Here is a 24,527-nt window from a genome sequence, read left to right as displayed (position 1 = left end):
GTCACCATTTTCAGCAAAACAAAGTACTTACATCTATATCTCTGGTTCCTCCATGACAATGTTAGTGTATTATGTTTATAGAATGCATGTGAAAAATGAACTGGTATGTATAGTTGTGGGCACGTAACTCCGCAAAAACTCCTGTACTGTGTCTGCTATGGATATTATGGGAGTTTTGGCACAGTAACGTGTCCACAACTAGGGTCAGTAATGAGAATAGTCATGTTCATATTCACCCACCAATGTCTGAAAATTATTTTTTGTTTTCATGAAATACTTGTGCTGGTGACATGGTGTCTTTTGTGGGACCTCTGAAGCCAGTAATAAATAGATAGACCAATCGAAATCTATCAAATATTTCCCTCGGAGACAGAGAGGGCATCGGTCGGAGATCTCACAAAATACACCATCAGGAATCACCAAACAAAATACTGAACTGACTTGGTAGGACAATGATTTGGAATAATCTGTAAAGTTTGTTGGATGTGTCCGGGTGCCGATGGAGTAGAGCCGGAGTGGATGTATCATTGTCAACATGGACATGGAAAACATGCATTACAATATTCTGAATTGGTTGGGGAAATTGACATGTTTGTACCTTGATTATAACGTCTCAGTAATATTTTTTTTTAAAATAGTATGAAAAGGGTACGAAGTGGTATGGGGAGGAAGTTACCAAAACAATGTTTCAACATTTGCAACAATTTCTACTCAATAATAGAGGTCTATATATACGAGGTATTGATTATATGATGTGTCCCCAAATTACTCGTAATAATCCATGTAGAATTGATTGCATTGTGAAGGAATACATGTTTAAAAGTTTGTAAACACTGATCGGAGATGGGCGCCGCCATCTTGGATTTCGATCGGAAATTGCCGTTGATTTCCGTGAGCGCTCGGAAATAGTGACATTGGGTTGTTAAACTTCCAAAATCAACAATTTTATGTCCATTTTCTGTATTTTTTCTGATTTACACTAATAAAGGTATGGATGGTTGTTCATATTACCAAACCATGATGTAGAACACCTCTCCTAACTACATTTTTACCTGAAGCAAACTTTTCACACAATTATTTTTAGGCAAATTCGTGCATAATTAAGTGAAAATAGAATGTTCTAGCAAATTAATGTATTAACTTTTCTCATAGGTTCTGACACGGGAAACATAGCCAATCAGAAAAGAGCTTTCAGATAGAGTTTGTACCCATTAAATGAGACAAATCATGCCGTCAGTTATCGTTCCTGTTGGTTCATGCTATATGTATATTGTCATAATTGTGGATAATACTCGATAAAATATATATGTGTATATATATATAATGTGTGAGTATTAAAAAATATATAGTGATGACGGCTCAGTACAGGATGTTCCTACACAGGGCGGTCTAGTATTTTATATACTTAGATATGGTGGAAAACACATTGACAGTAAAGGGAATAAATATTTTTTTTTATATAATACTCAATGCGTTTGTGTTGACACTGTATAAAAACGTGTGCATGGGTACACAGGACGGCACCTGCCTTCAAATCCCCCCTTAAATTCCCCCCTATTTTAAACTGGTGTAACAAAGGCCGTGGTATGTACTATCCTGTCTGGCATGGTGCATATAAAAGTTTTAATAAAAGATCCCTTGCTGCTAATCGAAAAGAAAGAAAGAAAGAAAGAACTCGTTTATTTAACGACGCACTCAACACATTTTATTTACGGTTATATGGCGTCAGACATATGGTTAAGGACCACACATATTTTGAGAGGAAACCCGCTGTCGCCACTGCATGGGCTACTCTTCCGATTGGCAGCAAGGGATCTTTTATTTGCGCTTCCCACAGGCAGGATAGCACAAACCATGACCTTTGTTGAACCAGTTATGGATCACTGGTCGGTGCTAGTTGTTTACACCTACCCATTGAGCCTTGCGGAGCACTCACTCGGGGTTTGGAGTCGGTATCTGGATTAAAAATCCCATGCCTCGACTGGGATCCGAACCCAGTACCTACCAGCCTGTAGACTGATGGCCTGCCACGACGCCACCGAGGCCGGTACTAATCGAAAAGAGTAGCCCATGAAGTCGCAACAGCAGGTTTCCTCTCAATATCTGTGTGGTCCTTAACCATATGTCTGATGTCATATAACCGTAAATAAAATGTGAGTGCGTCGTTAAATAAAACATTTCCTTCCTTCCTTTTTCCAGTTAGACACTAAGAAAAATGCAACAAAACACATTCTGATATTTAAAATATGACTACTGTTAAAAACAAACTGATATGTAATTTCAAGTCACTCGTGTAAATCAGAAACCTGCAAACACTCTCCGTAATTTAAAAAAGTACTTTCTGGGTTCCTTTCTTGTTGAAATGAATCCCATCTTTGTGTTCAGACCAATCACACGTTTTCCAAACTTCTTCTTGAGGTGTCTGTTGATAGAATTTCTCTGCTTAGCCCAGGCGATTTCTCAGTTTCCCCGTCTGCTAATCTCTATGAAATATACTGCTTCAACTCCGAGACATTCCAACGATTATTCTATTTCACACAGTTTATCGAAGATATCTTTTGGTGAACTGCTCCCCTAACTGTACAATATTTAACATCAGTCATTTCAAATGGCGTGTGGTCAACATTTCTTTCTGCGAAACACGGTTCTTATAAATAATTGTATGTAGTTTGAAAGTGATTGTAGTGAAGGAATACGGGACCTAACATCGGTAATGGTTATGGACCGGTTATCCGAAACTAAAGAACAAATATAGAAATGTAGTTTCGATAAACCGGTACTGGTGAGATTGGTTTATTTCGAACATTCGGTACATTAGTACTTTCGGGAAACCGGGTCGACAGCTTTCGCAAAGCAAACACTAAGCAAGAACAAGAATACTGTGTTATACCATACTCATTTATTCTGGGGGCTTATAATTTAAGTGTGTTAAAGTACATGTTGCACTCAGTATTTCAGCTACATGGTGATATAATATCAAAATCATAAGCATCATAAGCATGATTATTTGGTCAGCACTCTGTAAATGCCATGGGGCTTTTAATTAAATGTCACTTGTTTAAGTCACAGTTGTCTTGTCACTTAGTTGAGATGCAACAGCTCTGCCACGTGGTCGGTGTACTCCATGTCCGTGAGCGCGTTGTTCATCAGCTGGTCCTTCAGTGATCGTAGCCGGGTGTCGATGTTCCTGTACTTCTTCTTGTGAGCCGGAGCTCTCCAGTGACCATCCAGCTGCTTCACCTCTTGAGAAGTTGGACCACCTCGAATATGTTTGGGTGACTCTTCTGTGCCAGCTTGTTCAACTTGTAACTGGCCTCGGTGGTGTTGTGGTTAGGCCATCGGTATACAGGCTGGTAGGTACTGGGTTCGGATCCCAGTCGAGGCATGGGATTTTTAATCCAGATACATGGGATTTTTAATCCAGATACAGAATCCAAACCCTGAGTGAGTGCTCCGCAAGGCTCAATGGGTAGGTGTAAACCACTTGCACCAACCAGTGATCCATAACTGATTCAACAGAGGCCATGGTTTGTGCTATCCTGCTTGTGGGAAGCGCAAATAAAAGATCCCTTGCTGCTAATCCGAAAAAGTAGCCCATGTAGTGGCGACAGCGGGTTTCCTCTAAAACAGTGTCAGAATGACCATATGTTTGACGTCCAATAGCCGATAAGATAAAAAAAATCAATGTGCTCTAGTGGCGTCGTTAAATAAAACAAACTTTACTTTACTTTGTTCAACTTGTGATGCCATCCCTCCAGATGATTGTTCGTGCGATGTCCCTCATTGCCGAAGTGGTTCCACATGTACATAGGCCAGAGTCCTTCGATCCAGGTAGTGGTGACAGTCCATGACTTGGTTGATCTTCGGACCCTGTGGACTGTCAGCAATGGTATCCACCTAGACATCTTCAACTTTATCCAGTGGTACAAGTGGAAGAGCAGCAGCTCAACGGATCACTTTCTTCACTTCTGCATCTTCGTAATCCACTGCCAGGTGAACCTTCTGCGTGCGTCGCCAGATACACTGGGTATAGTGGAAGAAGCATCCACGGAGATGGGCAGCTGGAAGAACTGTCCGAACTGCATTGTGGGAGGATCTCTCAAAGTCCAGCTGAAAGGTTCCAGGAGCAAAGTTCAGGCCAAGTAGATTAGCTCTTTCCTGTATGAATTCCAAAGTGCGAACGTAAGTCGCTTCCGTCCTGTTGGGCAGCAGACAGAACACCAATGGGAACATGTAACCCTGGGACTCTGCATGGAATGTGTAAAGCTGGTCAAATAGCTTCGGCGACGACGAAAATGTCCCATCTCGTATATAGTTAATTAAATTAACTCTGTGTCAGTTTAATCAAATTCTAAGATCAAAAGATGTGCTACTTAAATGCGCTCAGACAATATAATCATATTAACCGCATTAACAGGAGCAGATTCACTTGACTGATTGTGCTTGTCGGTAAGTAGGAACAGTGATTTCAGATAGTCGGAACTTTTAAATCCCTGGCATTTCGGAAATCCGGTACGGTCTGTTCCGATGACACTTAACAAAGTTTACTATACAACCAGGGCTCTAAAAGACGAATAAAACACTCACATTTGCGGATAACTTTTGTTTACAGGCACTTATTTGTTAAAAAGTAGTAGCCAATTGGCAAGTACAGAATAGTATGATGAAAAAACTAAATTTGAATCGATCTTTCTTTAAGTGGTCTAATACTGGGGGCATTGCCATACATTTTATAAAATTTATATATTAGGTAAAACTCTGGCGAGAGGGATGTGAATGTCATTCACTAGCTAGCAGAGAGTGGAATAAAACTTCTGCATTGAGCCCTGACAACATGTTTTTATGTCCGCGAGCTGTTCGTCAGTGTATAAAATTACTTGGTGGCACCTTATTGTCGGAACCTATCGCTAACCGGACATACTCGTCATTTGTATAAAGTCGATTTAACAATTTGCATTTCATCAGCCACATGTTTCTGTGCAGCCCCTGTGGACAATTTTGTTTCAAGATTTTATCATGCGGTGCATCAGTTGACTTGTCTAGTCCCATGGCATCGAAAATGTCGCTGGGTTTTTTGGATTTAACTTTTTTGGCCACTTGTTCTAAAACGGCGGTGGTGCACATTCGTGATTGGTTAGCCGTGTATTGCTATGTAATGGATTGTAATCTGGAAACTTTCCAGTGTACTCCCATAAAGCTATATTATTTTTAGCTACATCCATTTCCATTGGATAGATTATATCCAAGATATTCTGCATTGGTATTATGGATTCCACTTTAACTTTTTTTTTTTTTTATCAAAACCATGCCAGTTTCCGGCGGCGTTTCTAATGGAACGCATTTCCCTCTAACCATCCGAGGGAGAGAAAACATTTTCTTTTTCATTGAAATACATTGCCATTTGATGAGTGATGTTTCTTTACACATTGTGGGTATTATCAGTGATGAAATGCATATTTTCTTTTACACTGCATGGCGCAGACAAAAGTTGTTTCTTCAGTCATAAGACGTCCTATTACAACATCATTCGCAGTTTGGCATTCCTATTGTATTTTCAGAATCTTGACGAAATATCATAAAGAGTTTGATCAACTATTGAATCATTTGCAAACTATAATGTTCAAAACAAGTGATACAGGGTTTCTGTTGAAAAAATTATCTTGAAAGTTTTCTTTGAGCTTATGTTTTCTTCACTTTCCTTTTCTTTCCCAGTTGGTATGTATTTTGGGGGAAACATTAGTTTTTTAGTTGGAGGTTGAAAATCAGAATCATCAGCAAAGTTCTTTTGCCCGCCCCCCCCTTTGACTTTTCATCTGTTTTGATGATGCCTTTGTTCCACTTGTAGACTGTTGCGGTAACACGGATGTGTGTGGTTCACATCGCACAGTTATGGGAGAAAATTGGAGATTTTTTTTTTGCAGAGAAATTTACACACGTGACCATTCTGCTTCAAAGGAGACAACCCGTATAAAGAATATTAATATTTTTATTTAGTCTTAACTCGGTAATCAATTATGTAACAAAGTTTCTGGATCTTTTTGTTAGTTTTTCCATCAGTTTGAACTGTAGTTGTCTGACCATGAATTTCAGCAACCACGGTAATATGATTTACTGCGTTTTCCTCCACTGTCAGTGTCTGATCCTTGTACAATAAGGCAACAAAAAAAATAGGTGTGTTTCCGATTGCATCCCCCAAAAATTAGGGTAGGTAGGTAGGGTTTTTTTGTATTTTGTTTTTGTTTTAAAAATAGAATACTATCATAATAATAATAAATAATAATAAATTATTATTATCATCATTGTTGTAGTAGTAGTAGTAGTAGTAGTATTGGTATGCACTGTTTGTATATTTCCTTAAATTAATGGGACATTTGTATTAATTTCGTTGTTCTTAATTTAAATACTTTAAGCAAAAATTTGAGATGCATTAATAATAAGACCTGTTGATTTAAGTGAAGACAAGAATTAAGCTGAAAATTGATACGATTATATTTAATCGAAATAACCTGTACCAAGGCTATGTTCGTACATTCGGTTACTTCCGTGACTGACCAAGCTGTTCGGTGGTAGCTAATCAGGGGAAGGAACTCTATTACAAAAGCTTTTCCATAATTTCTCGATGTTTTTTGGAAGGGAATTACATGTTTTTCGGAAGGGAATTACATGTGCAAAATATATTGTATAATAGTACGTAAACAATGTGCAAGGAAGGAAATACTCTTGTTTGGTGATGTTGTCCTAAGAGAGAAAAAAATTTAGGGTTGGGGGGGGTAAAACTAGGGACGGTCGGTCGACCGGAAACCACTTTTTTTTTTTTTTGCCTAATTGTAATATTGTGACTATTCCTGGACATTGTAAACTTGGCAATGTCCACGTGTCAAAAAGTGGTCTTGTATAGCTCATACTGAGCTAGATACTTTAGTTGGTAAAGATCTTATTTGGGTTTGTACTGTAAATTATAGAATCTTCTGACTGATCCATCTAGTTATTTGTATCTGAAAAATAATTACATGAAAATACATAGTAATAAATAAATAAATAAATAAATATAGTAACTATAGTTAATAAATATGGTAAATATATACACGCACACCTGCCTACATAGCGACATACCTACATAACTTATGTCAGTGATATTATATGAATATAATGCCTTGTTGTAGTGTTCTTTTTTAAAAAGTTTGAAAAATGCATTAATGTCTTTTTGCTGACTGGTCCATGCAATTACCAAACAAGTCCATCCACTGCAGAAAAATTTAAGTAATTTAATATACATGTATCCAAAGGAACCAATTTTTTTTTTCTTTCCCAATATTAAATTTTTTTTCATTCAAAATAATTTCCCATGGCCACGTGTGTGCTTTACCAATTACATATACATCTTGAATATCAGCCCATAGTTTATAAATTTCCCTATTTATTAAATTAAGTTAAATTATGCCTCCCCACCCCCAACCCCGGTACCACTGCATTCAGTGTTCATGTGTAGTGAATTTAGCAGTACTGCCTAAATCAAGTACTGAAAGTCCCTATGTCGAGTCCAAATATAAATTTAACTATTTTACTACATGTAACCACCATCTCTCGTTCCAGCCCATGCACCACAACTGGTATATCAGAGGTTGTGGTATGTGCTATCCTGTCTTTGGAATGACTCAAATAAAAGATCCCTTGCTACTAATGGAAATATGTAGCGGGTTTTCTCTCTAAGACTGTCAAAATTATCAAATGTTTGATATCCACTAGCTGATTATTCATTAATGAATGTGCTCTAGTGGTGTTAAAGAAAACAAACCAAATATGTAATCAAGTTAGAAGTTGTTTCTGTAGGCAAGCATACTCCACTACAAAAGTTATGCTTTGTCTCGTTAGATTAAGTTTTAAAAATGTCTCGTAAGATGGCATCTAATCTATTCTCTATTTAAATCTAAATTTGTTTATCACATGCACAATAAACACTAATAATATACCATTTGGTAATTATCATTTTCAATCCATTCATGGGCATATACATGTCGGTTTCAAGTACTAATAAAAATATTTTAATTTTTTGCTATTTTCTTTTGAAATATTTGGCCATTTCAGTACATGTGCACAGCCCTTGCAAGTCTGTAATATGACCTCTGTGGGGTTTTTTTTTGGTGGGGGGGGGGGGGGGGGTAATTCTTAATTTAAAATAAAGAAGAAAGAAAGACCAACTTACCGGTAATGACAATAAACATTTAAAACTTTCTTAAACTCAGTATTATTGTAAAATTATCCATTACTAGTTATGGGCATTTGACAAACTAATGCTGAGGCATTGTGTATTTCATTTGAAAAAATAAAACAAAACAAACTTTTACCGCAAGTTTACTTGGGGCAATTTTGTGAATTGCAAGGGTTGTGTACATGTATGTGTGTTTTTAATTTAAGGTCTCCAAACATTCTGTCCTGAGCTGAGCAAATCAGTGGTTCTTCAACAGTCTGCATGGTCAAATGGATAATGGGAGGTTACAGAGCTGATTTGAGGTAAGTGATGATCAAAGTTAAATCATTAGACAGGGCTCAAAATAGTGGCTAGGGAAAAGAAAGCATTCCCATTTTTGTTTTTACACCTAGCAGGTAAAATGAAAATTCACCTGTTAAAACTACAAAAACAATTTGTAGTTTATTTTTCAAAAGACGTACATGTAAACTGTATAGTTATCTCATTTAACTTGTGATTCTATTATTGAGCGGATAATTTTAACATGCTCACATACCATGTAGGTTTCGAGCATGTCTGTCCCGTTTCTCTGGATAGCCAGGGGCCTCACTCAGGACAAATTATTACTGGATCAGTTTAGATAATTATGGCCAAAATATTAATAATTGGACTTTGAAAAGCGCTCATAAATTATTTTAAAGTAATAAAAAAAATCATTTAAAATTTTTCGCAGTTTATAAACGGGCTATCTAAATCAAAATATATTATTGAAATTTAATTTCATAATGCTCTCTTGGGCAGGATGTAGCCCAATGGTAAAGTGCTCGCTTGATGTGCTGCACAACTAGTGGAACAAAGGCTGTGGTGTGTGCTATCCTGTCTGTGGGATGGTGCATATAAAAAATCCCCTGCTACTATGTAGGTTGTTTCCTAGATCTACATGTAACACTTGTCAGAATTATCAAATGTTTGACATCCAATGTGCTCTAGTGGTGGTGTTAAAATTAGGCCATTTCTTGTTCCAGCCAGTGCACTACGACTGGTATATCAAATGCCATGGTATGTGCTGTCCTGTCTGTGGGATTGTGCATATAAAAGATCACTTGCTGCTAATCGAAAAGAGTAGCCCATGAAGTGGCAACAGCAGGTTTCCTCTCTGTATCTGTAATGTCCTTAACCATGTCTAACGCCATATAACCATAAATAAAATTCAGTGCGTTGTTAAATAAAACATTTCCTTTCCATATAACCGTAAATAAAATGTGCTTGCATCGTAAAATAAAACATTTCCTTCCTTCCTTCCATAATGCTCTAACATATATCTAATTTTCCACACATGATCTTTCCTTTACCTAGTGTTTAATTTTTAGCAGGCCATATATTTTTTTTAGTAGGACCCTATTTCTATTTATATAGCAGGCCTATAAAGTACATACCACAGCCTTTGATATACCAGGTGTCGTTAAAATATTCTTGAAAACTTTTCATTTGTTATTAAACATTTGTACACAGGGTTTTGGAGATTTTGTGTGCAAAGTTACAAGGTATTCAGGATCATTAGTACATGAAGGTTTGCAGACAGCTGTTTTTAGTAAAATCCTGAGGGCTCACTAGATGAGTAACACAGATTAAATGTACAGGTATGTTATCTGATAAGATGACCCAGTTAAAACATTTGCCAAGTTTTTCTGCAGATTGTCAAAATCACGTGTTAACTGTTGAAAACATATCAATATCAATAACTATAACTATAAACTCCTTGTTGATTAATTAACTCTGCATCAAGATAAAACAAATTGCATTTCAATTTAATAATATTAGAAGTATTAATGGACTTCATTTAAATTTTTTTACCATGGCAACAGCCCTCTGTTCATTTTTTTTTGTCTAGGAGCCATATGTTGCCTACTTTTTCTTATGCACCAAATCACAAATTTAGGAGCCATGCAAACACTCTGTACACATTCGTTATTGGTATCTGTATAATATAATTATTATTGTCTGTTGTGTGTTATACATGTGGACAGATCCATTAAATACAGTTTATGGCCAATCAACGCAAATGTTGTGATCGGCATCAATAATGCCATCAGCGTGTGCATGCTTAAGTGTAGCAAGGGCTGTCAGTTTATTGATGGGCTGGCCATTTTTAACATTCCTAACAATGACCGCTTCAGTCCCTTAAATGGGACAGTCGGTGGCAAGGTCAAACATTACTATATCAACTGTTAGCAACATGCCCTGCCATCTCATTTTTGGAACAATCTGCAATAATGCCAATAAACCGGGCACACACAACGTCGTTGGCTTATGCCTAGGATATGTTGGTACCAATTTTTTATATTTTTTTTGCAGTTGCAACCCCTGCAATTAAGAAAATTTCAACAGCAAAAAAAAAGTCTTAATATAGTCCACAGCAAAAAAGTGCCGTGGAGAATGAAAAACTCCACGAAAAAACGTCACAGGATTGCCAATTGTTGTGGGCCATTGCAGGGGTTGCAGTTGCAGAAGTTGCTTAAATTTAGTAAATGCCATTTCTTTGTTATATATGTTGTATTGAATTTTATTATTAGTTTTAAGTGCATTTTGCATTCTTTGGCCTGCTGCATATTCAACACCCTCAATAGCGATCCCATGTGATCTTATCATACGTCACAATTAATACTGGCAATGGGATTTGCTATTGGCATGCTTTGTTAAGCTTTTCTGTTAACTACTACAGCCTGTAGCAAAATCTGTTCTGCCACAAAAGAGTTTTTGGTGGGGGTGGCACAAAAAATGCAGGTCATTCTGACTGTCGTATCTTAGCCAGTCGAAGTAAGGTAGACAGTCTTCCAGAAATGCTCTTACTTAATTAACCGATGCTGTCATGGTAGACTATGTACTAGGCTTAGGCGAAGGCATGGTTTGTAACTGGGCAATTTCTGATTTCTCTGAATCAGACTGCTGTTTTTATTTAACAGAGAACAATTAAAGATTGAAAACATCTTTCTCAAAGAAAGACTTATTGAAATCTGAAAAATACCCTGTATGAAACAAAAGAAAAATCAGATAGCATACTTTACAAGATCTGGATAACTAACTTAAAACTGTTATAAATTATTCCTGCGAAGGAAATTAATACCAGGGCCATAACATTAATTATACATAATCCTGTTATGGCCAGCTATATGTATACATGTCTAGCCGATTAGATCCTCATGTAAAACAAATGTGCTTATCAGTGATGTCATAAAAAATAAAAATAGGTGAAAATCAAATTATAGGCGGCCATTAATCAACAAAAAGTCGACGAAGCATTGTTTATTGGAAGTTCGATATCTGGCGACAATTGATCCAACAGCCGGCGAAAAATCGCCCGGGGCCGGCTATTAATGAAATCCTGCTTATAGTTTGTATATATATATAAAGATGGAACATCAGACAGAAAAAGTTAATTACAGTGACCTGCTACAAATATGGCTAACGCTGACATAACCTATCAACACCTTGGTTCCAATGAGCATACTGTTATAAAGGTTATTGATATAGTATTTTAAATGTTGTGAAAAAATTAAATTACTATTTTGTAAAATGAACACTGACAAGTTTGATCAGAGAAGAAACTATATCGTTAATAACAGACCGTATGGAATGTTTTAGTTGTCAAACAAAAATAAATGGTATCATTGTAGAGGGCTGACTGGCAGAATTTCGAAGTACAACATTCAGTTTTAATAAGTTTAGATTAATTATTGAATTTGCCATTTTGACTTAACATATCCCAAGTTTGAAAAAAAAGTTTATTCAGTGTACATTGTAGGAGCACGGTTTAATTATTACAGGCCCCAGATTAACCTGATGAGTATACAGTCACATTTACATATGTTAAAAACAGTTACAATGGCAGTGAGTATTCAGATATAGATTTATGCGATTTCACCTTCAGTACTAGTTTGTCATAATAAACATTCAGAACTGAAGGTAAATTGTTTAATCACCACGGTAAACTATTTACAAGAGCACTATGTTTGGTATGACCAGCGTTTATTCAGTAGCTAATTAACAAATTTGTCGTTAATTAACACATGTTAATAGTGTTATTCAACTTACTGTGCTAGCACAACAAATATGCTATTCAACCTGAGTCATACCTACACACTGCAGAATTCTCTCCCTTGCCGAATATGCGCAATGCTATCCTTGCACGGGCTACCTATAACTTCTTTCTCAATTCTGCAGTCCACCTGTTAACACCTGTTAAGCTTTAACAAAAACTTTTCTTTACTTGTAATTTTGTGTTTGTTTTTCGGTTGAACTTGACATACGGTTGGTAGTTGGGAATTCTGTGTTGAATTTACCATGTCTGACGCGAGTTCGTTGACAGCTAGCGCACGGAAAGTTTGTGCGCGAGATGGTTGTCCATTTCCTTTACGACGTAAAGACACACACGTGTTGTGTCCGGACTGTCGGTCTTGTTCTCAGTGTGAGATCTGCGCCACGTGGTCTCCTGACCAATGGGTTCGGTTCGGTTCGGTTCGCAGACTCAGGTTTCGGGTACCAGCAAAATCTTGTCGTCTGCTTCGGCACTAGTCGGCAAGTCGGACTTAGTGGGTAGGTCCCATAAGTCTGTAGACACTTCGAAAAGTGTCGGGAAAGGGGGGAAACACAAGGGTGTTTCTTCATCGGTCTGTGTTGCGAGTACAGTTACAGATACTTCGGGAGCGCCCCCCCGGACTCCTATTGTGACCGTGGTACGTGAGCCGTCTTCGTTAGTGACGGCGCCTTCTTCTGTTTGTGTGGCTTTGTCGTGGGCGTCGCCATCGTCGTTGTGGTTACCTTTACAAACAGAAGGGGGGGCAGGGTGGAGTCGTCGCGGCACCGGTTTTGACGACTTCATCGGTTACCGAGCACATGCACTCCGTTGTGCATATGTCCACTGCTTCGTCCGCAGAGCAGGTGGCCCCGACTTTGCCTTCAATTGCCGATAGTCGCTTCGGCACCTCAGCATTCTCAAGGCCCGAGGAGAGTTCTGCCAGTTTGCTTTGAACTGAGCCAGTTGTTCCGATGCCGGGATCCGTCTCTGATGGCATCCCGACCAATGTTTACTGTTGGGTGGAGGACTCATCCCGTTTGGGTCCTCCGTTTGCATATGTTTACCCCAAGGGTCCGGTGACTTCGGTAGCAACGGACATCTCCTCAGTTTGCACCGTCTTTGGTCCCTACCTCTTCGACTTTACTCGATAGAGGACGAGGTTCGCGCAGATACCCCTCGGCTGGGGGTACTCTGTGGCCGCAAACTCCGACCGTTCCGCACTTGGCGCAGGAACGACCGTTAGGCTTTCAGGAAACGTTGTTTCGGAGTTTTGTGGAATTTTTGAACGCTTCGCCTCAGTTGGGATCATTGCTTTCGCAGACGGGACCGTCGGGTGCGGCTTCCATTCCTCCTTCCCTGGTTTTCCCGCCAAAACCAGCAGAAACTGCGTCTCGACAGCAGTTTGACGATGCAGTTAGGGATTGTCATTCAGTTCCTATTGTTTCCGTCTCGGGAGACGCTGCCCCAGGGGCGTCTCGATTAGGGGGAGGAGTCCATGTAGATCTTCGGGATCCAGTGGACAGTGACCTGGCTTCAGAGGGAAGTGTTGGTTGGACCAGATTCTGTCGCTGACCCAGCTCTCTCTCACTTCGGTTCGGAGGTAGAGGAGGAGTGCGTTATCCGGCGGTTCTGGCTTTTGTCAGGGACCAGGTCCGACAGGTATGCGGGGACGCTATACCTCAGGTTGAGGCCCAGCCTACATTCAAGGGGGTCTCCTTCGGGAACCGTTCTTTGAATTTGGTCACTCCTCGTGAGGAGTCGGGTTTACCACTTGCACAGGAGGCGCACAGTTCACTTTGTGACATTGATGTGTTGATCACTGGCAGTGATCGTATCCTGGGAGTGGGTGTTGATGAGTACCCAACGGCACTGCCTACGGGGAAAATCTTAACGGGAGCGCGCATTTTTCGTGCCGACTCCTATGAGACGTTGGGGGCAGATTTTCACGACCATCCGGCGGTCGTTCCCGCTAGTGTCCGAGCCGCTTGTTCCCCATCGCCGCATGTGTCATTGCCAATCGCGGATCTGGAATCGGGCTAAGTCGATGTTCCAGGTTAATAACCATTTAGGTACGTTCCTATTTGGCTTGGATAAGGCTGTCAAGAGCCTTCCCGCGATGGCGAAAGGCTGTTTGGAGGCTGCGTCAAAAGCCTCTAAGCATATCGCTCAGTTATCTGGCCGATTGTTTGCGAACAGTCTTTTGTTACGGCGTGACCATTACCTGGTGGGTTTGAGTGCGTCAAACGTTGCGAAGACGTTTTTTCGTACACGTTCGGTACGGGAAAATTTACTTTTCGGTCCCGATTTTAATATTGTCCTAGATAAGGATTTGTCGTGACCAGTCCCGAACACTCGACCCTCAACCTCTGGTAAACGTCGGTCCACATTTTCGGGGTTCAAGCCGCCTCCTGTGAAAAAGGCTGCTTTTTTACAGTCGGCTCAGATCCCTAGGGTTCCTGACACTAGGAGGCAACCAGGTAACAACCCGTCTTCCACTAAGCGAGGACGCAAACGTCATACTGCGTTCCGTTCTCAGTCCACCAAAGGCGTTGCGCCTACGGGTGGTAAGCGGTTGGGGTGAGGGTACGTGAATGATCGGCAGTTGCTTTCCTTTAGCCGTTAGCAACCATACCCGTGGGGGGCAGGCTCCGCCATTTCCTTCGAAATTGGTGCAAGCTGCCTGGTCTCGACCCCTGGGTTCTGTCGGTCGTTCGACACGGTTACAAAATACCCTTTTCTTCGAGCCCCCCCTCTTACTTCCACTCCGAGAATGCTGCCGTTACCGTCCGCGGATCGGCACGTTTTAGTGGAGAGTATGATTGCCGAGTTTCTCGACAAAGGGGCCATCCAGAGAGTCAGTCTGGACACTCCGGGATTTTATTCTCATCTTTTCTTCGCCCAGAAGAAAAATGGAGAATGGAGACCAATCCTAAATTTGAAGCCACTGAACGTCTACGTCGATGTTCCTTCCATGAAAATGGAAATTGTTCATTCGGTCCGGAACCTGCTCCAAATTGGGGAGTGGGCTGCATCGATCGATCTGAAAGACGCATACCTCCATGTCCCTGTGCACAAGGCGTTTTGGAAGTTTCTGCGCTTCCTGTCGACGGGGAAAGCGTACGAGTTTCGTGTGCTTCCGTTCGGTTTGGTGACGAGTCCCCATGCTTTTACACGTGTGGTAAAAGCGGTGGTAGGTCATGTTCATTTGTTAGGGGTTCGAATGCATACCTATCTGGACGATTGGTTGATCCCAGCTTTGTCGCAACAGGAGTGTCAGACCAATGTCGGGTTGGTTTTGGACACGATCCTCCAATTGGGTTTTATTCCCAATTGGGTGAAATCGGAGTTAACGCCGGCTTAGATTTTCACATATCTCGGAGTAGTCTTCGATCTTGTGGTAGCGTCGGTTCGTCCCACCGATGCGCGTATCCACAATTTCCAAACGTCGGCGCGACGTTTGATGGGGGAGCAAAGTACTACGGTACGATCTCTCCATGTGGTGTTGGGCCACCTTGAATCTCTGGCCTCATTGATCGTGCGGTTCAGACGATCCAAACGACCATTCCAGTGGCATTTGTCCCCACTGTGGGACGGTCACAATTGGGACACGATCGGTTCCGTTGCACCCCCCTGCTCCGGATCTGATCCTGTTCACGGATGCGTCGCTGCACGGGTACAGGGCGCATCTGTTGGATCAACACATTTCAGGGGTATGGAATCTCTCCGAGAGGAAACTTCATATCAACTGTTTGGAGATGGAGGCAGTGCATCGTGCCTGTCTTCATTTCCGGTGTGTTCTTCGACACCGTCGAATTCTATTGAGATGCGACAATACGTCAGTAGTGGCATATCTCAATCGTTGGGGTGGAACCAAATCGGAGACTTTGGGTCGCAAAGCTCTTGCGATTTTGGAATTCTGCGACCAACTAGGGACCACTCTGTGGGCGAAACACATTCCTTCATCGGTGAATGTGTTAGTAGATGCCCTCAGTCGACATACCCCTGTTCAGACGGAGTGGATGTTGAACAAAGGGGTGGTCGCAGCGGTTCTTCGGGTGTGGGGCAGTCCAATTGCGAATTGTGAACAACCAATTGCCGGTGTTCGTGTCCCTGGTACCGGACACATTGGCATTGGAGTACGACGCGTTAAGTATGGATTGGACGGGACTGGATTTTTATGCCTTCCCTCCTCCTGTCTTACTCGGCAAGGTGTTGACCAAAGTGGTCCAGGAAGCTTGTCACGTGACGTTGATAGCTCCTCTGTGGGTGGCGCAGCCCTGGTTTCCACAGCTCCTGTCACTGTTAGTGGCAGTCCCGTTCCGGTTACCAGTGTTGTCCGATCTACTCAGCCAGCGACTGAGTCAGACAGTGTGGCATCCGAAGCCGGAGGTCTTCCGGCTTCACGCATGGAGGTTATCAGGGCTTCCTTGCGACGCAGAGGTTTTTCGACAAGAATCTCGTCTCTTCAGCAAAGCGTAAATCTACCGAGTCGGTTTATCAGTGTCACTGGCGTATGTGGGTTCGTTGGGCAAACGCATGGGATTTTGATCCCTTATCGCCACGAGTTAGTGGAGTACTTTCTGGCGTTGGTCCAAGAAAGGAAACTTAGTCACGACAGTGAAAAGTCACAGAGCTGCGATTTTCACTACTCTTAAACAGTGTGGATGTCGTGACTTTTCTACGAACTTGGTGTTGCATGATTTACTTAAATCATTACAATCAACGGTTGAACGACCTTCCATTATTCCGAAATGGAATGTTTTTCTGGTGTTGCATGCTCTTAAGGGTGCACCTTATGAGCTGTTGAGGTTTGCTAATCTTCGTGCCTTGACGTGGAAGACTGTTTCTGGTTTCACTGGCAGCTTGTCGGATCAGTGAGATACATGCTTTTTTGCATGACTTGGTTGATTACAATTCGGACGGGTCTGTCACTTTACGTACCGACCCTATCTTTGTTGCTAAAAACCAGTCTCCGGGGGAAGAGTTTCCACCTACTGTCATTCACAGTTTATCTCGTACACTGTCATCTGATAACTCGGATAGACTTCTTTGCCCGGTGAGAGCATTGAAGTATTATTTGGAGCGTACGAAAAACCGGCGGCAGGGTAAAAAGAGATTGTTTATTTCTTATACCATTAGGCCGGGTGATGTCACAAAAAATGCTTTGTCTCGATGGATAGCAGCTACCATCAAGCTAGCATATGAGATGGCGGGTGATCATGTGTTACGGAATTTCTCTGTTAAACCACATGAGATCCGAGCCATTTCTGCTTCCCTGAATTTTCATGACTCTTTAGATATTATAAAGGTCATGAATGCAGGGGTTTGGAAAGGACGGCACACTTTTGACCGTTTCTATTCCCGGGATATGGCAGTTGGTCCTGACAGTATGCGTAGGATCCAGACAGTCATTGCGGCTCAACACGTCATGTCTGTGCACAGGGCAACAGAAAGGGGTCGACCTCTTTTCCGTCCGACTTCCATCGATTCACGCTTCGGACATGTTTAACACTCCACCCTTTTCTGAGGGATGGGTTTTTTTTGTAGTGTTGTCTACCGTTTCCTCTCCCTGGGGAGATGTTTTTCCTCCCTTTCATTGGGATGAGTTTTTCTTTTGGGAAGCCCCTTTTTATTCCCAAAAGTTTTTTGACTCCTTGTTACCGTATGTCGTGGTTCGTCCTTTCTCCATGTCATTACTTCAAAGGAGCTTTTTGGGTACGGGTAAGTCCTCTATTTTCTTACCTCCTCCCATTAATGTTGAATTCACGTGCTCTAACGGTGTCATTGCACGTCCGTTATAGCATATTTGTTGTGCTAGCACAGTAAGTTGAATAAGACTATTAGAATTTTTTTTTCTAATTTTCATTATTATTCATACTTACCTAGTGCTAGCACAACAAACTATACCTCCCACCCACCCCTATGAGGCTTTCCCTCAGTGGGTGGACTTTGAACCGAGAATGAAGGTACAGGTAGCCCGTGCAACAATAGCATTGCGCATATCCGGCAAGGGAGAGAATTCTGCAGTGTGTAGGTATGACTCAGGTTGAATAGCATTTGTTGTGCTAGCACTAGGTAAGTATGAATAATAATGAAAATTAGAAACAAATTTTCTAATTAACATTCACCTTTTCGACATGTATACCTAATATCCATAATACAATTAAAAACTGCTACAACACCTTTATTAACCTTGCTCTAAACCTCAGCGAAATCTGGGCCAAACAGTGATAGGTTTGTATTAAGTTTGTTTGCACCTGTGTACCTAACTGTTTAATCCCTATTGCTTCTCATCACCTTAAAGGTAGGGTCAACTCCAACAAGAGCCTTATGTGTTGGAATGATGCATACCCGGACCACCAACACATACTAACACTTTAGCAAATGAAAAACGCGTAATTTTAGAGTGAATAAAAAAACCCATGATTATTCCTGCTAACTGGGGGCAGCCATTTTGTTTCGTTTTTGTGACGTCTGGTGGGATAGCTTGGGGCGAAGTGACGTCAGCTCCTGACCATCTCCTGTATGTACAGTGTAAACAAAAGCAGTAATTTTCGACAAGGCGCTTCTCTTTGATCAACCTGACTTGTAAAACAGCATAAATGACGTAATAATATAATAAACTATTTAACTAAATATATTTCAAGTTGCATTAATGGAACAAAATGGGGTTATAGTATTTTTCTCTGTTTAATAATCCAAAGGAAAAATGTACACTATTAAGGCCTATTGATATGCTACGTTGGAGTAAAAACGACAACCCACGATACCCTAGTGATAATTTTCTTTTCTTTGGGACTACGTAATTGGTCAATTTTGTGGTTTTAGATGGAAAAGTCTACTTAATCAATAGTTTTACAGAACTAGATACAGTAATAAACCATGTCCATTATAATTTTAGGGGCGACAGGTAATATTCCACAATACTGGTATGTATTTTTGTGTCTTCTAGACAGCGTCAATTAATTGGCTCGTCTGGTTACCAATCAAATACACACCTGCCAATCAGGAATCACAGGTAGAAGCAGCTAACAGCATAGACCAATTAACTAAGAAAACACTGTGTATCATTTCAGTACGTAGGTTAATGCATGGGCAAAACATTGTTAATTGTTTCGACTTGTTGTGTAGCCACTTTGACAATGGTATTTTATTTTGTATTGAAAAATAATATATATAGTGCTGGATATACTTACTGTTGGCTTACTGGGATGTGTATTATTACAGAACATTGCAATGTATGACTATTTATCATTCCGCAAAAACCAGGTAGATTGTGTTTCTCTAGTGCTAAGGCTCATTCCTGACGTAACGTGAAAGTATTACGTAACCACCAGCTCGCCAGAGGGCGTACTCACTGAGATGGTACAAAATGGCTGCGCCCGTTATATATAATAGCTGTCACATTTAACCGTTTTATTAATTAACTATACGATTATACGTCGTGATATTAAGCAATAATGTGCATTATATATCATTGAATATGCATACCAGGCCAAATGCCTTAATTGTCCTCTCCTTTAAGTATTATGTTACAAGCAATAAAATTTGTTTAGCAGAGTTGCTGTGCTGAACACTGTTCTTAGAACAACAATCCCAGATGTCTCATTACTCACTGATACTGTTACCGTGAAGTGTAACATTTAATTCTAGTTTCACCGAATGTCGCCAGAATATTTACCTACAATGTACCTGTTATTTGTATTTTTCGCAAAGCTCTTCAAACTGGGGTTTTTTTAAAAAAAATTTATCTCAGAATCTCAGATTCAACATATAGCAGTGAAACCTGCTCTTCAAAGTGAAATTTGTATATGGTGATTTTTCAACCTCTGTACAGAAAAGTCATTATTATAGCTATTATTACATGAAAGCTGAACTTCTCTGTGTACCTAATTTGTGTATTAGAGATACATGTATGAGTTTTTCAGGTTTTTCTTTGATTTTAGTTTCTTTTACATTAATAGTTTTCGCCATGTTGATGATGAGGGGGAAATATCATTTTAGTTTTTGTTTTATGATGCATGCAGGTATCGAATTCTTGATATAATACATACCTGGTCGTTCTTTTTGTTTGTGTGTTTTTATTACAAACACTGTTAAAATTGTAGTGGAAAACAGTATGTAATCTGTTCATTAATTATTAAATTTTGTTGATTCTACTATAATTTAAACAGTGTAGCATAATTTAACTGTTTGTATTTCTATTATAATTTAAATACATTTGTATTCCTTCTATAATTGAAATATATTAATATTATTTTGATACATTTGTATTCCAACTATAACCTAAATACTGTACGTATTTCTATTTTAATTAAAATACATTTGTATTCCTACTATAACCTAAGTATTTATTTGTATTCTATTGTAATTAATTTAAATACATAAATTTGTATTCCTAGCATAACCTGTATACTGTTTACGTATTTTTATTGTAATTTAAATACATCGGTATTCCTACTATAACCTAAATACTAATTGCATTTCTATTATAATTAATTGACATTTGTATTCAGACACTAACCTACACATGTAAATACTGTTTGAAATGCAGTTGGATGTGTCTACATAAACAATCATTGGTTACACTCTAGTAACCAGCGGTTCATTCAACCTTGATTCCCACCCCATTGTACAGTGTGGGTTAGCCGGTTGTTACACATAGTTGTGAGTAAACAGATTCCAAGACGTGTGACTGTTAAGCAGGTATTTATCAATGACACAGTCAACCTACACATACGTTAGAGTATACGCCACCACACTGGGAATACATGCCAAATAAATGTAGTTGTACCAGTTTATCAAGGTCTATGACCTCCCACTTGTTCTTCAGTATGACTTTTGCGATTGTTGTGGATGTGTTTATTTGTCGAGAGTCTTTGATGGATATAGCAGATAGCCTATCTGTGCTGGGATATATCTGACGTATCACACGGTTTGAAAGAGGATTTTTATGTTGCATCATGTTACTTTGTTGAAAGGTATGATGCCAAGTGGTTATTTTGGTTTATTTTCATAGTGTTGGTATTCAGTGGTGGTGTCCCAATGATCGGTTATAATTTTTCTTACACATTTGTTGGTGAGAACATCATTAGTTATTTATAACACATTTATGATAACACATACTAACACACACATGTATTAATATTATTGATTTAAAGACATGTATACAACTGGCCACTCCTAGGTGATGACCATGTCACTGTGGCCATACCATCCAATAAAATAAGACACAATAGAAAGATAGTTTGTGACATACACATTAACCTAAAGCTGATTACTTTGAGACACATAAGTGCAAGCACCATAAATTAGTTTTAGTTGGAAAAGACCTTTAAATTTGTTTTAAACCTGGGTAGTTTTGATATGTGTATCTTATCTTATTATTTATCCATCTCTCTTGAGTCTTAAGATCGTTGGGTAAATTTTAAAACAAACTTGAGATAAATGGTATCTAATGGACACTCATGTACTGGTAGTATTGTCTATTTTAAAAAATTATTGTTACAGTTCTTGTGATGTGAATATCGGTTACGAAACTCCATAATTGTTATGGAAAATGTTAACTATAATTATTCCTGCAGTCTTAACTGATGGAATTAAATCTGCTGAGGCATTTTGGAGGGGTTTTTTTTGTACATAAAGAAAACACATGTTCACATATTCAATTCTAAGTAAGCAAAATTGTTGTTATCTCCTGGTAAATTATTGTTTTACTTAGGATGAATTTAATTTTTAGGCACTGGGTTTAAACACATGCATGCCACTCCAGTATACAGTGTACAGTATGTTGACCGACATGACGTTGGGCGAGATATCTTGCCACTCCAGTATACAGTGTACAGTATGTTGACCGACATGACGTTGGACGAGATATCTTGCCACTCCAGTATACAGTGTACAGTATGTTGACCGACATGACGTTGGGCGAGATATCTTGCCACTCCAGTATACAGTGTACAGTATGTTGACCGACATGACGTTGGGCGAGATATCTTGCCACTCCAGTATACAGTGTACAGTATGTTGACCGACATGACGTTGGGCGAGATATCTTGCCACTCCAGTATACAGTGTACAGTATGTTGACCGACATGACGTTGGGCGAGATATCTTGCCACTCCAGTATACAGTGTACAGTATGTTGACCGACATGACGTTGGGCGAGATATCTTGCCACTCCAGTATACAGTGTACTGTATGTTGACCGACATGACGTTGGGCGAGATATCTTGCCACTCCAGTATACAGTGTACAGTATGTTGACCGACATGACGTTGGGCGAGATATCTTGCCACTCCAGTATACAGTGTACAGTATGTTGACCGACATGACGTTGGGCGAGATATCTTGCCACTCCAGTATACAGTGTACAGTATGTTGACCGACATGACGTTGGGCGAGATATCTTGCCTGCAGTAGTCGGGTTAACCATATGTCAGTTGCCATATAATTGTAAATAAAATGTGTTGAGTGCATCATTAAATAAAACATTACATTCCTTCCCATGCACAACAAGAATGTTAAAAAAAAAAAAAAAGACCCTTCAAAATAATAGAAATAATATATTAGAAACAACGTTTACATGTAATAGGCTTACATATAATTTGATTATTTATATAAATTGTACTTTGCCAAAAATACACATTCACATTTCAAGAGAAAGTAAAACTTCAAACAATTGTGTATGTATGTAATTGTTACGCACTTAATAAACCACAAATACTGAGGTTAACTACTTCACGGAAATTTACCAGTTGCTTTTTCATAATTGGTTTAGTGTCTGAATTTAGCACGAGTGGAAAAATGGGCAATTTCCATTAACATGTTTTTGCTATTCATTTTCTTTGAACATTTAGATTATTACACCAACATATGACTGGCTGCTTAATATATTTGAGTGAATAGGGGTGTAATAAATGTCTGCCAGTACTGCTAGTAGGTGAACTCTTAATGTGATTAAATTAACATAAACAGGGTTAGTAGGTGAACTGTTGATGTGAGTAAATTAACATAAACAGGGCTATCTCTGGGTGAGCAAAATATGTTGCCGAATTATCATATAAAACCAGTTATTTTCCAACAAAATAACAATTATTACATGACTTTTTCTGCCAAATTAAAATAAACATTTGCCAATTATGAATTTGGCCAATTCCAGAGCTAGCCCTATTAAAAGTTGTTTGGTGGTGAAATGTGACTGTTTGAGATAAGTGACTGCTCATTACATTTCAGAAGTTGTCCTTATAGTTTGCTATTATTGTAAAATGGCCAGCCTCAGTAATGTCGTGGTTAAGCCATTGGACATGTGGCTGGTAGCTACAGGGTTCACAGCCCGGTACCAGCTCCCACCCTCTTCTTTCACTAACCAACAACTAACCCACTGTCCTGGACAGACAGCCCAGATAGCTGAGGTGTGTGCACAGGACAGTGTGCTTCAACCTTAATTGGATATAAGTACAATTTAAGTCGAAATGAAATAAAAATTGGAAAATGTTCCATACTAAAAGAACCTTTTTTAAATTACTAAAATTATTATATATTAAAAAAAATTGTTCAGAATGTCTGCATATACAAAGTGTTTCTGGTCATCTTATTGTGTGTAGCAGTCCAAACTGATGTTTTACCTTACATACATACATGTAGTGTTCACACGATTGAGCGAAGTGAGCCAAAACTTTGCTTTGACCAGCCTGACTTCACCCTAACAATAATTTGTTGCTTTGTTGAATAGTGACCACTGCAACAGTCGTGGATGGATGGTGAATTTGGGGAACATGTATTTATAGATAAATATCTGAGTTTGACTCCAAATCCATAGTCATGCCACAGGCTCAGGTAGGGGTGTCTAGCCCAGACGAGACGACTACTATTATTATTTAAATCAAGTCTCCGTCCTGTTTGCCCTCTGAAAGTTGGAGAGAAAAACAAAATGTGATTGAATCATTTTGATTCCACCATGAACTTCATCTTGAAAGTTTTTACGAGATATTTTATTTAAAATTTTAACATGTTTACCTGTGATACTTGTATCTTTGTACAGCTCTTTACACTGTGGGGTGTTTTTTAACTTTATTTTTAAAAAAATTGTATTTATGTTTATCATCAATTTTTATATTTACCATTGTGTGACAACCAATAGCTGATATATTTTTGTGCTGGGGTGTCAAACGTTCGTTCGTTCGTTCCTTCATTCATTCATTCATTCCCTATGGGACCAGCCTCTGTGGCAGCCTCGGTGGCGTCGTGGCAGGCCATCAGTCT

The 24,527-nt window shown here is 39.6% G+C and overlaps 1 protein-coding gene across 1 annotated transcript in view; it reads left to right on the top strand.

The window, feature by feature from the left end:
- The window catches only part of LOC121388696 (endonuclease/exonuclease/phosphatase family domain-containing protein 1-like), a 68,770-nt gene that overhangs the window by 11,669 nt on the left and 32,574 nt on the right, over positions 1-24,527 (top strand). The window contains exon 2 of the mRNA XM_041520152.1: positions 8,416-8,511. The gene's annotated coding sequence lies outside the window, so the exon portion shown is untranslated. The remainder of the gene's footprint in view (positions 1-8,415; positions 8,512-24,527) is intronic.

This window comes from Gigantopelta aegis, chromosome 14 (genome assembly GCF_016097555.1).
Source record: "Gigantopelta aegis isolate Gae_Host chromosome 14, Gae_host_genome, whole genome shotgun sequence".
Lineage (NCBI taxonomy): Eukaryota > Metazoa > Mollusca > Gastropoda > Neomphalida > Peltospiridae > Gigantopelta > Gigantopelta aegis.
The sequence above is the reverse complement of the archived record's forward strand: the minus strand, read 5'-3'. Positions and strand labels throughout refer to the sequence as shown.